Consider the following 17,052-nt stretch of genomic DNA (forward strand, 5'->3'; position numbering starts at 1 on the left):
TTCTATTTCCATATCACATTGCAATGATACAAAAATCAAAAAAAAAATGTCTGATTGAATTTTAACCCTTCAACTTCATGTAAAAGATGAAAGGTTAATATTCAATTTTAATAACCACTCGTATAATAAATTAGTATGAATTTAAAATGTTTACATGCATATGTCACATTCAGTTGGATCTGAAGAGGACACTCTTATAATATATAAGAAGCAACGCTATGTGCTTCGTCTTATATTTACACACCAAAATACACTTTCTGAAGGACTGTTGTAAACCCACACTAACTACATTATATACAGCATGGTAATTACAAAGACTACTTACTTTCTAACAAGGTGTGAATCGTAGATTAAATTTTTTTATTATGTAATATGAACGATCATATTTTATCTGAAAATTTTAATAATTTATACCACAAATAAGAGAAAAGTACTGTCTTCGACTACTACAGAAACAACTTATATAACAATAACAATCAATCAGAAAGTGTATGAGAGTGTGCAAATATAAGACGATGAGCAGAGCGAATTTCATATCTATTATAAGATAGTCCTATTTGCAGTCCAATTCAACGTGAAATATTATGTAATAATTTTAATTTCATAATAATATTTTATACTAGGAGCAGTTACTAATATTGAATTTTAACCTTTCATCACTTACATGAAGTTGAAGGGTTAAAATTCAAATTTATTGATAATTTAGAAATTTAGTAGTTGTTCTTAAGCAAATAAAATACATATATTTTAATTGAATTTTAACCCACCACTACAAAGAAGTTGAAGGGTTAAAATTCAAACTGAATTGTTTATTTTATTTCAATATAATTACTGAACACGTGTTATGTTAATAAAAATGCTGGAATTAATTTATTAAGTTGCTACATTTAAATCATTTATCTTGATAATAAAAATTGAATTTTAACCATTCATATCATTTACATGAAGTTGAAGGGTTAAAATTCAATCTGAACTTTTTTTTTGATTTTTATAGAATTATTGCATGAATAATGTAATTAAAATGCTAACATTAATATAATTTTTCAGTATGCTTAACTATTTCTTTTTAGGAAATATTTGATTGTGTTTATGAAATTTTTCATTTCACATTCTTTATATTTTGAAGTAATTGGAAAGATCAGTTTTTTTGAAAGTGAGCATCATATATATTTTCTAATTCTAAATAATATTTATCATATTAATTCATGTTAACATGATGAGATTTGAAATGGAATGAATGATTTTAAATAGTGTTTTTTAAATAAACATTTCCATAGAAACATACATTCAAAAATAGTTTGTATCTAAGATACATAATATTAAAGAATAAATTTTATTTTGTTTCATACAACACTAATTATTATTATTACTATATTTTTTAAAAAGCTAACAAATACATCATTTATCAATTATATTAATAGTAATATCAAAAACTGCTTACTACCTTAACAATATTTGAATCGAGGATTAGATATTGTATTTATTTACGATGTACTATATACGATCATGTTTTAAGTTACATTATAACAATATAGTAAACCTATATCAGGAAAGTGCACACTAAGTCTACTACAGAATCCAACAAAAGTATATTAGGTCGTAGATTTCATGAAGCGAAAATCCTAAAAAAAACACCTCCGCTTGTAGGTGGACAAAGACTGTATGGCTTCACGGTGGTTATTTAAAACAAATCTTTATGTTAAAAGAACTGAACAGCTCTCGGAATGCAGCAGAGCAATCTCCTGACAATTGATTGACAAATTAGATGGTGATTCACATAAAGATAAAATATGATAGCATTTGGATTATTGGCATGAGATTTTGTATAAGAGGTTTTTGCTATGTGGGATAGAAGAAATCACAGATAGAACATGAGAGGGATAAAGAAGACAGATAGATGGTAATTGTGTTTATAATGAAGATGGGATAGAAAATCTATAGGGAAGGTGTACAAATCAAGTCAAAATTATAGAAATCGGTCAACAAAATTAAACTGTTTAACGCAGTTACTTTTTTATATGCATTTTAATACTTGACTGTGGATACCTGTGTTCTTTGTTGGTTAGATTTCAAAAAACCAGGCAGGAATGGTCACCATCAGAGAGTACAAGAGTACTCTTCATTTACACTCGTACACATCACCCTCATTAATATTCAATGAAGTAATAGTTTTTTGTGGTTCCGGAGGCTAAATAGAAAATGTAAAATAGAGCTGTGTTAGATTAAACATAACTTTTCATGGTATGTATATATATATATATATTATAAAGAAAAAATATAACAATTCTACTAGTAGTTTACCTTTTAAATATATTGTAATAATAATAGGCTTTGTATTAAACATAATAAACTTTCTTTCATCTTTAATATTATGTAACATAGATACAAGAAATTTTTAAGTTGATGTTTCTATGGAAATGTTTGATAAAAACAAACTATGTATAATCTTTCATTCCATTTTTAATCTCATCATGTTAACTTGAATAAATATGCAAATAATTTTTTACAATTACAAAATATATATATGTACCCTTTCAAATAAAATTATCTCACAATTACTTAAAAACTTTATGATCCCGATACTAAAATTTTCATAAACATAAAGCAGATATGTTTTGTTAAGTGAACTGAAAAACTAAATTAATGTCAGAATTTTTATTTACGTACTAGTGCAATAATTATATAATCAGAAAAAAAAAATAGTTCAGATTGAATTTTAACCCTTCAACTTCAATGTAAGTGATGAATAGAAAAAATTCATTTTAAATAACCTCTCCTGTAATGTAACATTTTTAACAATGTTTACAAAATACTGCCCTTTCCAATTACTTTCATACATTAAGAATATGATATTAAAATACACATAAAACAAGATATTCACAAAAAAAAACTTTTAAGTATACTAACCAATTAAATTAATGTAACCATTTTCTATTTCCATATCACGTTGCAATGATACAAAAATCAAAAAAAAAAATGTCTGATTGAATTTTAACCCTTCAACTTCATGTAAAAGATGAAAGGTTAATATTCAATTTTAATAACCACTCGTATAATAAATTAGTATGAATTTAAAATGTTTACATGCATATGTCACATTCAGTTGGATCTGAAGAGGACACTCTTATAATATATAAGAAGCAACGCTATGTGCTTCGTCTTATATTTACACACCAAAATACACTTTCTGAAGGACTGTTGTAAACCCACACTAACTACATTATATACAGCATGGTAATTACAAAGACTGCTTACTTTCTAACAAGGTGTGAATCGTAGATTAAATTTTTTTATTATGTAATATGAACGATCATATTTTATCTGAAAATTTTAATAATTTATACCACAAATAAGAGAAAAGTACTGTCTTCGACTACTACAGAAACAACTTATATAACAATAACAATCAATCAGAAAGTGTATGAGAGTGTGCAAATATAAGACGATGAGCAGAGCGAATTTCATATCTATTATAAGAGAGTCCTATTTGCAGTCCAATTCAACGTGAAATATTATGTAATAATTTTAATTTCATAATAATATTTTATACTAGGAGCAGTTACTAATATTGAATTTTAACCTTTCATCACTTACATGAAGTTGAAGGGTTAAAATTCAAATTTATTGATAATTTAGAAATTTAGTAGTTGTTCTTAAGCAAATAAAATACATATATTTTAATTGAATTTTAACCCACCACTACAAAGAAGTTGAAGGGTTAAAATTCAAACTGAATTGTTTATTTTATTTCAATATAATTACTGAACACGTGTTATGTTAATAAAAATGCTGGAATTAATTTATTAAGTTGCTACATTTAAATCATTTATCTTGATAATAAAAATTGAATTTTAACCATTCATATCATTTACATGAAGTTGAAGGGTTAAAATTCAATCTGAACTTTTTTTTTGATTTTTATAGAATTATTGCATGAATAATGTAATTAAAATGCTAACATTAATATAATTTTTCAGTATGCTTAACTATTTCTTTTTAGGAAATATTTGATTGTGTTTATGAAATTTTTCATTTCACATTCTTTATATTTTGAAGTAATTGGAAAGATCAGTTTTTTTGAAAGTGAGCATCATATATATTTTCTAATTCTAAATAATATTTATCATATTAATTCATGTTAACATGATGAGATTTGAAATGGAATGAATGATTTTAAATAGTGTTTTTAGAAACATACATTCAAAAATAGTTTGTATCTAAGATACATAATATTAAAGAATAAATTTTATTTTGTTTCATACAACACTAATTATTATTATTACTATATTTTTTAAAAAGCTAACAAATACATCATTTATCAATTACATTAATAGTAATATCAAAAACTGCTTACTACCTTAACAATATTTGAATCGAGGATTAGATATTGTATTTATTTACGATGTACTATATACGATCATGTTTTAAGTTACATTATAACAATATAGTAAACCTATATCAGGAAAGTGCACACTAAGTCTACTACAGAATCCAACAAAAGTATATTAGGTCGTAGATTTCATGAAGCGAAAATCCTAAAAAAAACACCTCCGCTTGTAGGTGGACAAAGACTGTATGGCTTCACGGTGGTTATTTAAAACAAATCTTTATGTTAAAAGAACTGAACAGCTCTCGGAATGCAGCAGAGCAATCTCCTGACAATTGATTGACAAATTAGATGGTGATTCACATAAAGATAAAATATGATAGCATTTGGATTATTGGCATGAGATTTTGTATAAGAGGTTTTTGCTATGTGGGATAGAAGAAATCACAGATAGAACATGAGAGGGATAAAGAAGACAGATAGATGGTAATTGTGTTTATAATGAAGATGGGATAGAAAATCGATAGGGAAGGTGTACAAATCAAGTCAAAATTATAGAAATCGGTCAACAAAATTAAACTGTTTAACGCAGTTACTTTTTTATATGCATTTTAATACTTGACTGTGGATACCTGTGTTCTTTGTTGGTTAGATTTCAAAAAACCAGGCAGGAATGGTCACCATCAGAGAGTACAAGAGTACTCTTCATTTACACTCGTACACATCACCCTCATTAATATTCAATGAAGTAATAGTTTTTTGTGGTTCCGGAGGCTAAATAGAAAATGTAAAATAGAGCTGTGTTAGATTAAACATAACTTTTCATGGTATGTATATATATATATATATTATAAAGAAAAAATATAACAATTCTACTAGTAGTTTACCTTTTAAATATATTGTAATAATAATAGGCTTTGTATTAAACATAATAAACTTTCTTTCATCTTTAATATTATGTAACATAGATACAAGAAATTTTTAAGTTGATGTTTCTATGGAAATGTTTGATAAAAACAAACTATGTATAATCTTTCATTCCATTTTTAATCTCATCATGTTAACTTGAATAAATATGCAAATAATTTTTTACAATTACAAAATATATATATGTACCCTTTCAAATAAAATTATCTCACAATTACTTAAAAACTTTATGATCCCGATACTAAAATTTTCATAAACATAAAGCAGATATGTTTTGTTAAGTGAACTGAAAAACTAAATTAATGTCAGAATTTTTATTTACGTACTAGTGCAATAATTATATAATCAGAAAAAAAAAATAGTTCAGATTGAATTTTAACCCTTCAACTTCAATGTAAGTGATGAATAGAAAAAATTCATTTTAAATAACCTCTCCTGTAATGTAACATTTTTAACAATGTTTACAAAATACTGCCCTTTCCAATTACTTTCATACATTAAGAATATGATATTAAAATACACATAAAACAAGATATTCACAAAAAAAAACTTTTAAGTATACTAACCAATTAAATTAATGTAACCATTTTCTATTTCCATATCACGTTGCAATGATACAAAAATCAAAAAAAAAAATGTCTGATTGAATTTTAACCCTTCAACTTCATGTAAAAGATGAAAGGTTAATATTCAATTTTAATAACCACTCGTATAATAAATTAGTATGAATTTAAAATGTTTACATGCATATGTCACATTCAGTTGGATCTGAAGAGGACACTCTTATAATATATAAGAAGCAACGCTATGTGCTTCGTCTTATATTTACACACCAAAATACACTTTCTGAAGGACTGTTGTAAACCCACACTAACTACATTATATACAGCATGGTAATTACAAAGACTGCTTACTTTCTAACAAGGTGTGAATCGTAGATTAAATTTTTTTATTATGTAATATGAACGATCATATTTTATCTGAAAATTTTAATAATTTATACCACAAATAAGAGAAAAGTACTGTCTTCGACTACTACAGAAACAACTTATATAACAATAACAATCAATCAGAAAGTGTATGAGAGTGTGCAAATATAAGACAATGAGCAGAGCGAATTTCATATCTATTATAAGAGAGTCCTATTTGCAGTCCAATTCAACGTGAAATATTATGTAATAATTTTAATTTCATAATAATATTTTATACTAGGAGCAGTTACTAATATTGAATTTTAACCTTTCATCACTTACATGAAGTTGAAGGGTTAAAATTCAAATTTATTGATAATTTAGAAATTTAGTAGTTGTTCTTAAGCAAATAAAATACATATATTTTAATTGAATTTTAACCCACCACTACAAAGAAGTTGAAGGGTTAAAATTCAAACTGAATTGTTTATTTTATTTCAATATAATTACTGAACACGTGTTATGTTAATAAAAATGCTGGAATTAATTTATTAAGTTGCTACATTTAAATCATTTATCTTGATAATAAAAATTGAATTTTAACCATTCATATCATTTACATGAAGTTGAAGGGTTAAAATTCAATCTGAACTTTTTTTTTGATTTTTATAGAATTATTGCATGAATAATGTACTTAAAATGCTAACATTAATATAATTTTTCAGTATGCTTAACTATTTCTTTTTAGGAAATATTTGATTGTGTTTATGAAATTTTTCATTTCACATTCTTTATATTTTGAAGTAATTGGAAAGATCAGTTTTTTTGAAAGTGAGCATCATATATATTTTCTAATTCTAAATAATATTTATCATATTAATTCATGTTAACATGATGAGATTTGAAATGGAATGAATGATTTTAAATAGTGTTTTTAGAAACATACATTCAAAAATAGTTTGTATCTAAGATACATAATATTAAAGAATAAATTTTATTTTGTTTCATACAACACTAATTATTATTATTACTATATTTTTTAAAAAGCTAACAAATACATCATTTATCAATTACATTAATAGTAATATCAAAAACTGCTTACTACCTTAACAATATTTGAATCGAGGATTAGATATTGTATTTATTTACGATGTACTATATACGATCATGTTTTAAGTTACATTATAACAATATAGTAAACCTATATCAGGAAAGTGCACACTAAGTCTACTACAGAATCCAACAAAAGTATATTAGGTCGTAGATTTCATGAAGCGAAAATCCTAAAAAAAACACCTCCGCTTGTAGGTGGACAAAGACTGTATGGCTTCACGGTGGTTATTTAAAACAAATCTTTATGTTAAAAGAACTGAACAGCTCTCGGAATGCAGCAGAGCAATCTCCTGACAATTGATTGACAAATTAGATGGTGATTCACATAAAGATAAAATATGATAGCATTTAGATTATTGGCATGAGATTTTGTATAAGAGGTTTTTGCTATGTGGGATAGAAGAAATCACAGATAGAACATGAGAGGGATAAAGAAGACAGATAGATGGTAATTGTGTTTATAATGAAGATGGGATAGAAAATCGATAGGGAAGGTGTACAAATCAAGTCAAAATTATAGAAATCGGTCAACAAAATTAAACTGTTTAACGCAGTTACTTTTTTATATGCATTTTAATACTTGACTGTGGATACCTGTGTTCTTTGTTGGTTAGATTTCAAAAAACCAGGCAGGAATGGTCACCATCAGAGAGTACAAGAGTACTCTTCATTTACACTCGTACACATCACCCTCATTAATATTCAATGAAGTAATAGTTTTTTGTGGTTCCGGAGGCTAAATAGAAAATGTAAAATAGAGCTGTGTTAGATTAAACATAACTTTTCATGGTATGTATATATATATATATATATATTATAAAGAAAAAATATAACAATTCTACTAGTAGTTTACCTTTTAAATATATTGTAATAATAATAGGCTTTGTATTAAACATAATAAACTTTCTTTCATCTTTAATATTATGTAACATAGATACAAGAAATTTTTAAGTTGATGTTTCTATGGAAATGTTTGATAAAAACAAACTATGTATAATCTTTCATTCCATTTTTAATCTCATCATGTTAACTTGAATAAATATGCAAATAATTTTTTACAATTACAAAATATATATATGTACCCTTTCAAATAAAATTATCTCACAATTACTTAAAAACTTTATGATCCCGATACTAAAATTTTCATAAACATAAAGCAGATATGTTTTGTTAAGTGAACTGAAAAACTAAATTAATGTCAGAATTTTTATTTATGTACTAGTGCAATAATTATATAATCAGAAAAAAAAAATAGTTCAGATTGAATTTTAACCCTTCAACTTCAATGTAAGTGATGAATAGTTAAAATTCATTTTAAATAACCTCTCCTGTAATGTAACATTTTTAACAATGTTTACAAAATACTGCCCTTTCCAATTACTTTCATACATTAAGAATATGATATTAAAATACACATAAAACAAGATATTCACAAAAAAAAACTTTTAAGTATACTAACCAATTAAATTAATGTAACCATTTTCTATTTCCATATCACGTTGCAATGATACAAAAATCAAAAAAAAAATGTCTGATTGAATTTTAACCCTTCAACTTCATGTAAAAGATGAAAGGTTAATATTCAATTTTAATAACCACTCGTATAATAAATTAGTATGAATTTAAAATGTTTACATGCATATGTCACATTCAGTTGGATCTGAAGAGGACACTCTTATAATATATAAGAAGCAACGCTATGTGCTTCGTCTTATATTTACACACCAAAATACACTTTCTGAAGGACTGTTGTAAACCCACACTAACTACATTATATACAGCATGGTAATTACAAAGACTGCTTACTTTCTAACAAGGTGTGAATCGTAGATTAAATTTTTTTATTATGTAATATGAACGATCATATTTTATCTGAAAATTTTAATAATTTATACCACAAATAAGAGAAAAGTACTGTCTTCGACTACTACAGAAACAACTTATATAACAATAACAATCAATCAGAAAGTGTATGAGAGTGTGCAAATATAAGACGATGAGCAGAGCGAATTTCATATCTATTATAAGAGAGTCCTATTTGCAGTCCAATTCAACGTGAAATATTATGTAATAATTTTAATTTCATAATAATATTTTATACTAGGAGCAGTTACTAATATTGAATTTTAACCTTTCATCACTTACATGAAGTTGAAGGGTTAAAATTCAAATTTATTGATAATTTAGAAATTTAGTAGTTGTTCTTAAGCAAATAAAATACATATCTTTTAATTGAATTTTAACCCACCACTACAAAGAAGTTGAAGGGTTAAAATTCAAACTGAATTGTTTATTTTATTTCAATATAATTACTGAACACGTGTTATGTTAATAAAAATGCTGGAATTAATTTATTAAGTTGCTACATTTAAATCATTTATCTTGATAATAAAAATTGAATTTTAACCATTCATATCATTTACATGAAGTTGAAGGGTTAAAATTCAATCTGAACTTTTTTTTTGATTTTTATAGAATTATTGCATGAATAATGTAATTAAAATGCTAACATTAATATAATTTTTCAGTATGCTTAACTATTTCTTTTTAGGAAATATTTGATTGTGTTTATGAAATTTTTCATTTCACATTCTTTATATTTTGAAGTAATTGGAAAGATCAGTTTTTTTGAAAGTGAGCATCATATATATTTTCTAATTCTAAATAATATTTATCATATTAATTCATGTTAACATGATGAGATTTGAAATGGAATGAATGATTTTAAATAGTGTTTTTAAATAAACATTTCCATAGAAACATACATTCAAAAACAGTTTGTATCTAAGATACATTATATTAAAGAATAAATGTTATTTTGTTTCATGCAACACTAATTATTATTATTACTATATTTTTTAAAAAGCTAACAAATACAACATTAATCAATTATATTAATAGTAATATCAAAAACTGCTTACTACTTTAACAATATTTGAATCGAGGATTAGATATTGTATTTATTTACGATGTACTGTATACGATCATGTTTTAAGTTACATTATAACAATATAGTAAACCTATATCAGGAAAGAGCACACTAAGTCTACTACAGAATCCAAGAAAAGTATATTCGGTCGTAGATTTCATGAAGCGAAAATCGTAAAAAAAACACCTCCGCTTGTAGGTGGACAAAGACTGTATGGCTTCACGGTGGTTCTTTATGTTAAAAGAACTGAACAGCTCTCGGAATACAGCAGAGCAATCTCCTGACAATTGATTGACAAATTAGATGGTGATTCACATAAAGATAAAATATGATAGCATTTGGATTATTGGCATGAGATTTTGTATAAGAGGTTTTTGCTATGTGGGATAGAAGAAATCACAGATAGAACATGAAAGGGATAAAGAAGACATATAGAAGACATAAAGAAGATGGTAATTGTGTTTATAATGAAGATGGGATAGAAAATCGATAGGGAAGGTGTACACATCAAGTCAAAATTATAGAAATCGGTCAACAAAATTAAACTGTTTAACGCAGTTACTTTTTTATATGCATTTTAATACCTGACTGTGGATACCTGTGTTCTTTGTTGGGTAGATTTCAAAAAACCAGGCAGGAATGGTCACCATCAGAGAGTACAAGAGTACTCTTCATTTAAACTCGTACACATCACCCTCATTAATATTCAATGAAGTAATAGTTTTTTGTGGTTCCGGAAACTAAATAGAAAATGTAAAATAGAGCTGTGTTAGATTAAACATAACTTTTCATGGTATGTATATATATATATACGATCATATTTTATCTGAAAATTTTAATAATTTATACCACAAATATGAGAAAAGTACTGTCTTCGACTACTACAGAAACAACTTATATAACAATAACAATCAATCAGAAAGTGTATGAGAGTGTGCAAATATAAGACTATGAGCAGAGCGAATTTCATATCTATTATAAGAGAGTCCTAATTGCAGTCCAATTCAACGTGAAATATTATGTAATAATTTTAATTTCATAATAATATTTTATACTAGGAGCAGTTACTAATATTGAATTTTAACCTTTCATCACTTACATGAAGTTGAAGGGTTAAAATTCAAATTTATTGATAATTTAGAAATTTAGTAGTTGTTCTTAAGCAAATAAAATACATATATTTTAATTGAATTTTAACCCACCACTACAAAGAAGTTGAAGGGTTAAAATTCAAACTGATATGTTTATTTTATTTCAATATAATTACTGAACACGTGTTATGTTAATAAAAATGCTGGAATTAATTTATTAAGTTGCTACATTTAAATCATTTATCTTCATAATAAAAATTGAATTTTAACCATTCATATCATTTACATGAAGTTGAAGGGTTAAAATTCAATCTGAACTTATTTTTGATTTTTATAGAATTATTGCATGAATAATGTAATTAAAATGCTGACATTAATATAATTTTTCAGTATGCTTAACTATTTCTTTTTAGGAAATATTTGATTGTGTTTATGAAATTTTTCATTTCACATTCTTTATATTTTGAAGTAATTGGAAAGATCAGTTTTTTTGAAAGTGAGCATCATATATATTTTCTAATTCTAAATAATATTTATCATATTAATTCATGTTAACATGATGAGATTTGAAATGGAATGAATGATTTTAAATAGTGTTTTTTAAATAAACATTTCCATAGAAACATACATTCAAAAATAGTTTGTATCTAAGATACATAATATTAAAGAATAAATTTTATTTTGTTTCATAAAACACTAATTATTATTATTACTATATTTTTTAAAAAGCTAACAAATACATCATTTATCAATTACATTAATAGTAATATCAAAAACTGCTTACTACCTTAACAATATTTGAATCGAGGATTAGATATTGTATTTATTTACGATGTACTATATACGATCATGTTTTAAGTTACATTATAACAATATAGTAAACCTATATCAGGAAAGTGCACACTAAGTCTACTACAGAATCCAACAAAAGTATATTAGGTCGTAGATTTCATGAAGCGAAAATCCTAAAAAAAACACCTCCGCTTGTAGGTGGACAAAGACTGTATGGCTTCACGGTGGTTATTTAAAACAAATCTTTATGTTAAAAGAACTGAACAGCTCTCGGAATGCAGCAGAGCAATCTCCTGACAATTGATTGACAAATTAGATGGTGATTCACATAAAGATAAAATATGATAGCATTTGGATTATTGGCATGAGATTTTGTATAAGAGGTTTTTGCTATGTGGGATAGAAGAAATCACAGATAGAACATGAGAGGGATAAAGAAGACAGATAGATGGTAATTGTGTTTATAATGAAGATGGGATAGAAAATCGATAGGGAAGGTGTACAAATCAAGTCAAAATTATAGAAATCGGTCAACAAAATTAAACTGTTTAACGCAGTTACTTTTTTATATGCATTTTAATACTTGACTGTGGATACCTGTGTTCTTTGTTGGTTAGATTTCAAAAAACCAGGCAGGAATGGTCACCATCAGAGAGTACAAGAGTACTCTTCATTTAAACTCGTACACATCACCCTCATTAATATTCAATGAAGTAATAGTTTTTTGTGGTTCCGGAGGCTAAATAGAAAATGTAAAATAGAGCTGTGTTAGATTAAACATAACTTTTCATGGTATGTATATATATATATATATATATATTATAAAGAAAAAATATAACAATTCTACTAGTAGTTTACCTTTTAAATATATTGTAATAATAATAGGCTTTGTATTAAACATAATAAACTTTCTTTCATCTTTAATATTATGTAACATAGATACAAGAAATTTTTAAGTTGATGTTTCTATGGAAATGTTTGATAAAAACAAACTATGTATAATCTTTCATTCCATTTTTAATCTCATCATGTTAACTTGAATAAATATGCAAATAATTTTTTACAATTACAAAATATATATATGTACCCTTTCAAATAAAATTATCTCACAATTACTTAAAAACTTTATGATCCCGATACTAAAATTTTCATAAACATAAAGCAGATATGTTTTGTTAAGTGAACTGAAAAACTAAATTAATGTCAGAATTTTTATTTATGTACTAGTGCAATAATTATATAATCAGAAAAAAAAAATAGTTCAGATTGAATTTTAACCCTTCAACTTCAATGTAAGTGATGAATAGTTAAAATTCATTTTAAATAACCTCTCCTGTAATGTAACATTTTTAACAATGTTTACAAAATACTGCCCTTTCCAATTACTTTCATACATTAAGAATATGATATTAAAATACACATAAAACAAGATATTCACAAAAAAAAACTTTTAAGTATACTAACCAATTAAATTAATGTAACCATTTTCTATTTCCATATCACGTTGCAATGATACAAAAATCAAAAAAAAAATGTCTGATTGAATTTTAACCCTTCAACTTCATGTAAAAGATGAAAGGTTAATATTCAATTTTAATAACCACTCATATAATAAATTAGTATGAATTTAAAATGTTTACATGCATATGTCACATTCAGTTGGATCTGAAGAGGACACTCTTATAATATATAAGAAGCAACGCTATGTGCTTCGTCTTATATTTACACACCAAAATACACTTTCTGAAGGACTGTTGTAAACCCACACTAACTACATTATATACAGCATGGTAATTACAAAGACTGCTTACTTTCTAACAAGGTGTGAATCGTAGATTAAATTTTTTTATTATGTAATATGAACGATCATATTTTATCTGAAAATTTTAATAATTTATACCACAAATAAGAGAAAAGTACTGTCTTCGACTACTACAGAAACAACTTATATAACAATAACAATCAATCAGAAAGTGTATGAGAGTGTGCAAATATAAGACGATGAGCAGAGCGAATTTCATATCTATTATAAGAGAGTCCTATTTGCAGTCCAATTCAACGTGAAATATTATGTAATAATTTTAATTTCATAATAATATTTTATACTAGGAGCAGTTACTAATATTGAATTTTAACCTTTCATCACTTACATGAAGTTGAAGGGTTAAAATTCAAATTTATTGATAATTTAGAAATTTAGTAGTTGTTCTTAAGCAAATAAAATACATATATTTTAATTGAATTTTAACCCACCACTACAAAGAAGTTGAAGGGTTAAAATTCAAACTGAATTATTTATTTTATTTCAATATAATTACTGAACACGTGTTATGTTAATAAAAATGCTGGAATTAATTTATTAAGTTGCTACATTTAAATCATTTATCTTGATAATAAAAATTGAATTTTAACCATTCATATCATTTACATGAAGTTGAAGGGTTAAAATTCAATCTGAACTTTTTTTTTGATTTTTATAGAATTATTGCATGAATAATGTAATTAAAATGCTAACATTAATATAATTTTTCAGTATGCTTAACTATTTCTTTTTAGGAAATATTTGATTGTGTTTATGAAATTTTTCATTTCACATTCTTTATATTTTGAAGTAATTGGAAAGATCAGTTTTTTTGAAAGTGAGCATCATATATATTTTCTAATTCTAAATAATATTTATCATATTAATTCATGTTAACATGATGAGATTTGAAATGGAATGAATGATTTTAAATAGTGTTTTTTAAATAAACATTTCCATAGAAACATACATTCAAAAATAGTTTGTATCTAAGATACATAATATTAAAGAATAAATTTTATTTTGTTTCATACAATACTAATTATTATTATTACTATATTTTTTAAAAAGCTAACAAATACATCATTTATCAATTATATTAATAGTAATATCAAAAACTGCTTACTACCTTAACAATATTTGAATCGAGGATTAGATATTGTATTTATTTACGATGTACTATATACGATCATGTTTTAAGTTACATTATAACAATATAGTAAACCTATATCAGGAAAGTGCACACTAAGTCTACTACAGAATCCAACAAAAGTATATTAGGTCGTAGATTTCATGAAGCGAAAATCCTAAAAAAAACACCTCCGCTTGTAGGTGGACAAAGACTGTATGGCTTCACGGTGGTTATTTAAAACAAATCTTTATGTTAAAAGAACTGAACAGCTCTCGGAATGCAGCAGAGCAATCTCCTGACAATTGATTGACAAATTAGATGGTGATTCACATAAAGATAAAATATGATAGCATTTGGATTATTGGCATGAGATTTTGTATAAGAGGTTTTTGCTATGTGGGATAGAAGAAATCACAGATAGAACATGAAAGGGATAAAGAAGACATATAGAAGACATAAAGAAGATGGTAATTGTGTTTATAATGAAGATGGGATAGAAAATCGATAGGGAAGGTGTACACATCAAGTCAAAATTATAGAAATCGGTCAACAAAATTAAACTGTTTAACGCAGTTACTTTTTTATATGCATTTTAATACCTGACTGTGGATACCTGTGTTCTTTGTTGGTTAGATTTCAAAAAACCAGGCAGGAATGGTCACCATCAGAGAGTACAAGAGTACTCTTCATTTAAACTCGTACACATCACCCTCATTAATATTCAATGAAGTAATAGTTTTTTGTGGTTCCGGAAACTAAATAGAAAATGTAAAATAGAGCTGTGTTAGATTAAACATAACTTTTCATGGTATGTATATATATATATACGATCATATTTTATCTGAAAATTTTAATAATTTATACCACAAATATGAGAAAAGTACTGTCTTCGACTACTACAGAAACAACTTATATAACAATAACAATCAATCAGAAAGTGTATGAGAGTGTGCAAATATAAGACTATGAGCAGAGCGAATTTCATATCTATTATAAGAGAGTCTTAATTGCAGTCCAATTCAACGTGAAATATTATGTAATAATTTTAATTTCATAATAATATTTTATACTAGGAGCAGTTACTAATATTGAATTTTAACCTTTCATCACTTACATGAAGTTGAAGGGTTAAAATTCAAATTTATTGATAATTTAGAAATTTAGTAGTTGTTCTTAAGCAAATAAAATACATATATTTTAATTGAATTTTAACCCACCATTACAAAGAAGTTGAAGGGTTAAAATTCAAACTGATATGTTTATTTTATTTCAATATAATTACTGAACACGTGTTATGTTAATAAAAATGCTGGAATTAATTTATTAAGTTGCTACATTTAAATCATTTATCTTCATAATAAAAATTGAATTTTAACCATTCATATCATTTACATGAAGTTGAAGGGTTAAAATTCAATCTGAACTTATTTTTGATTTTTATAGAATTATTGCATGAATAATGTAATTAAAATGCTGACATTAATATAATTTTTCAGTATGCTTAACTATTTCTTTTTAGGAAATATTTGATTGTGTTTATGAAATTTTTCATTTCACATTCTTTATATTTTGAAGTAATTGGAAAGATCAGTTTTTTTGAAAGTGAGCATCATATATATTTTCTAATTCTAAATAATATTTATCATATTAATTCATGTTAACATGATGAGATTTGAAATGGAATGAATGATTTTAAATAGTGTTTTTTAAATAAACATTTCCATAGAAACATACATTCAAAAATAGTTTGTATCTAAGATACATAATATTAAAGAATAAATTTTATTTTGTTTCATACAACACTAATTATTATTATTACTATATTTTTTAAAAAGCTAACAAATACATCATTTATCAATTATATTAATAGTAATATCAAAAACTGCTTACTACCTTAACAATATTTGAATCGAGGATTAGATATTGTATTTATTTACGATGTACTATATACGATCATGTTTTAAGTTACATTATAACAATATAGTAAACCTATATCAGGAAAGTGCACACTAAGTCTACTACAGAATCC

This window comes from Lycorma delicatula, chromosome 5, assembly GCF_047948215.1.
Source record: "Lycorma delicatula isolate Av1 chromosome 5, ASM4794821v1, whole genome shotgun sequence".
Classification (NCBI taxonomy): domain Eukaryota; kingdom Metazoa; phylum Arthropoda; class Insecta; order Hemiptera; family Fulgoridae; genus Lycorma; species Lycorma delicatula.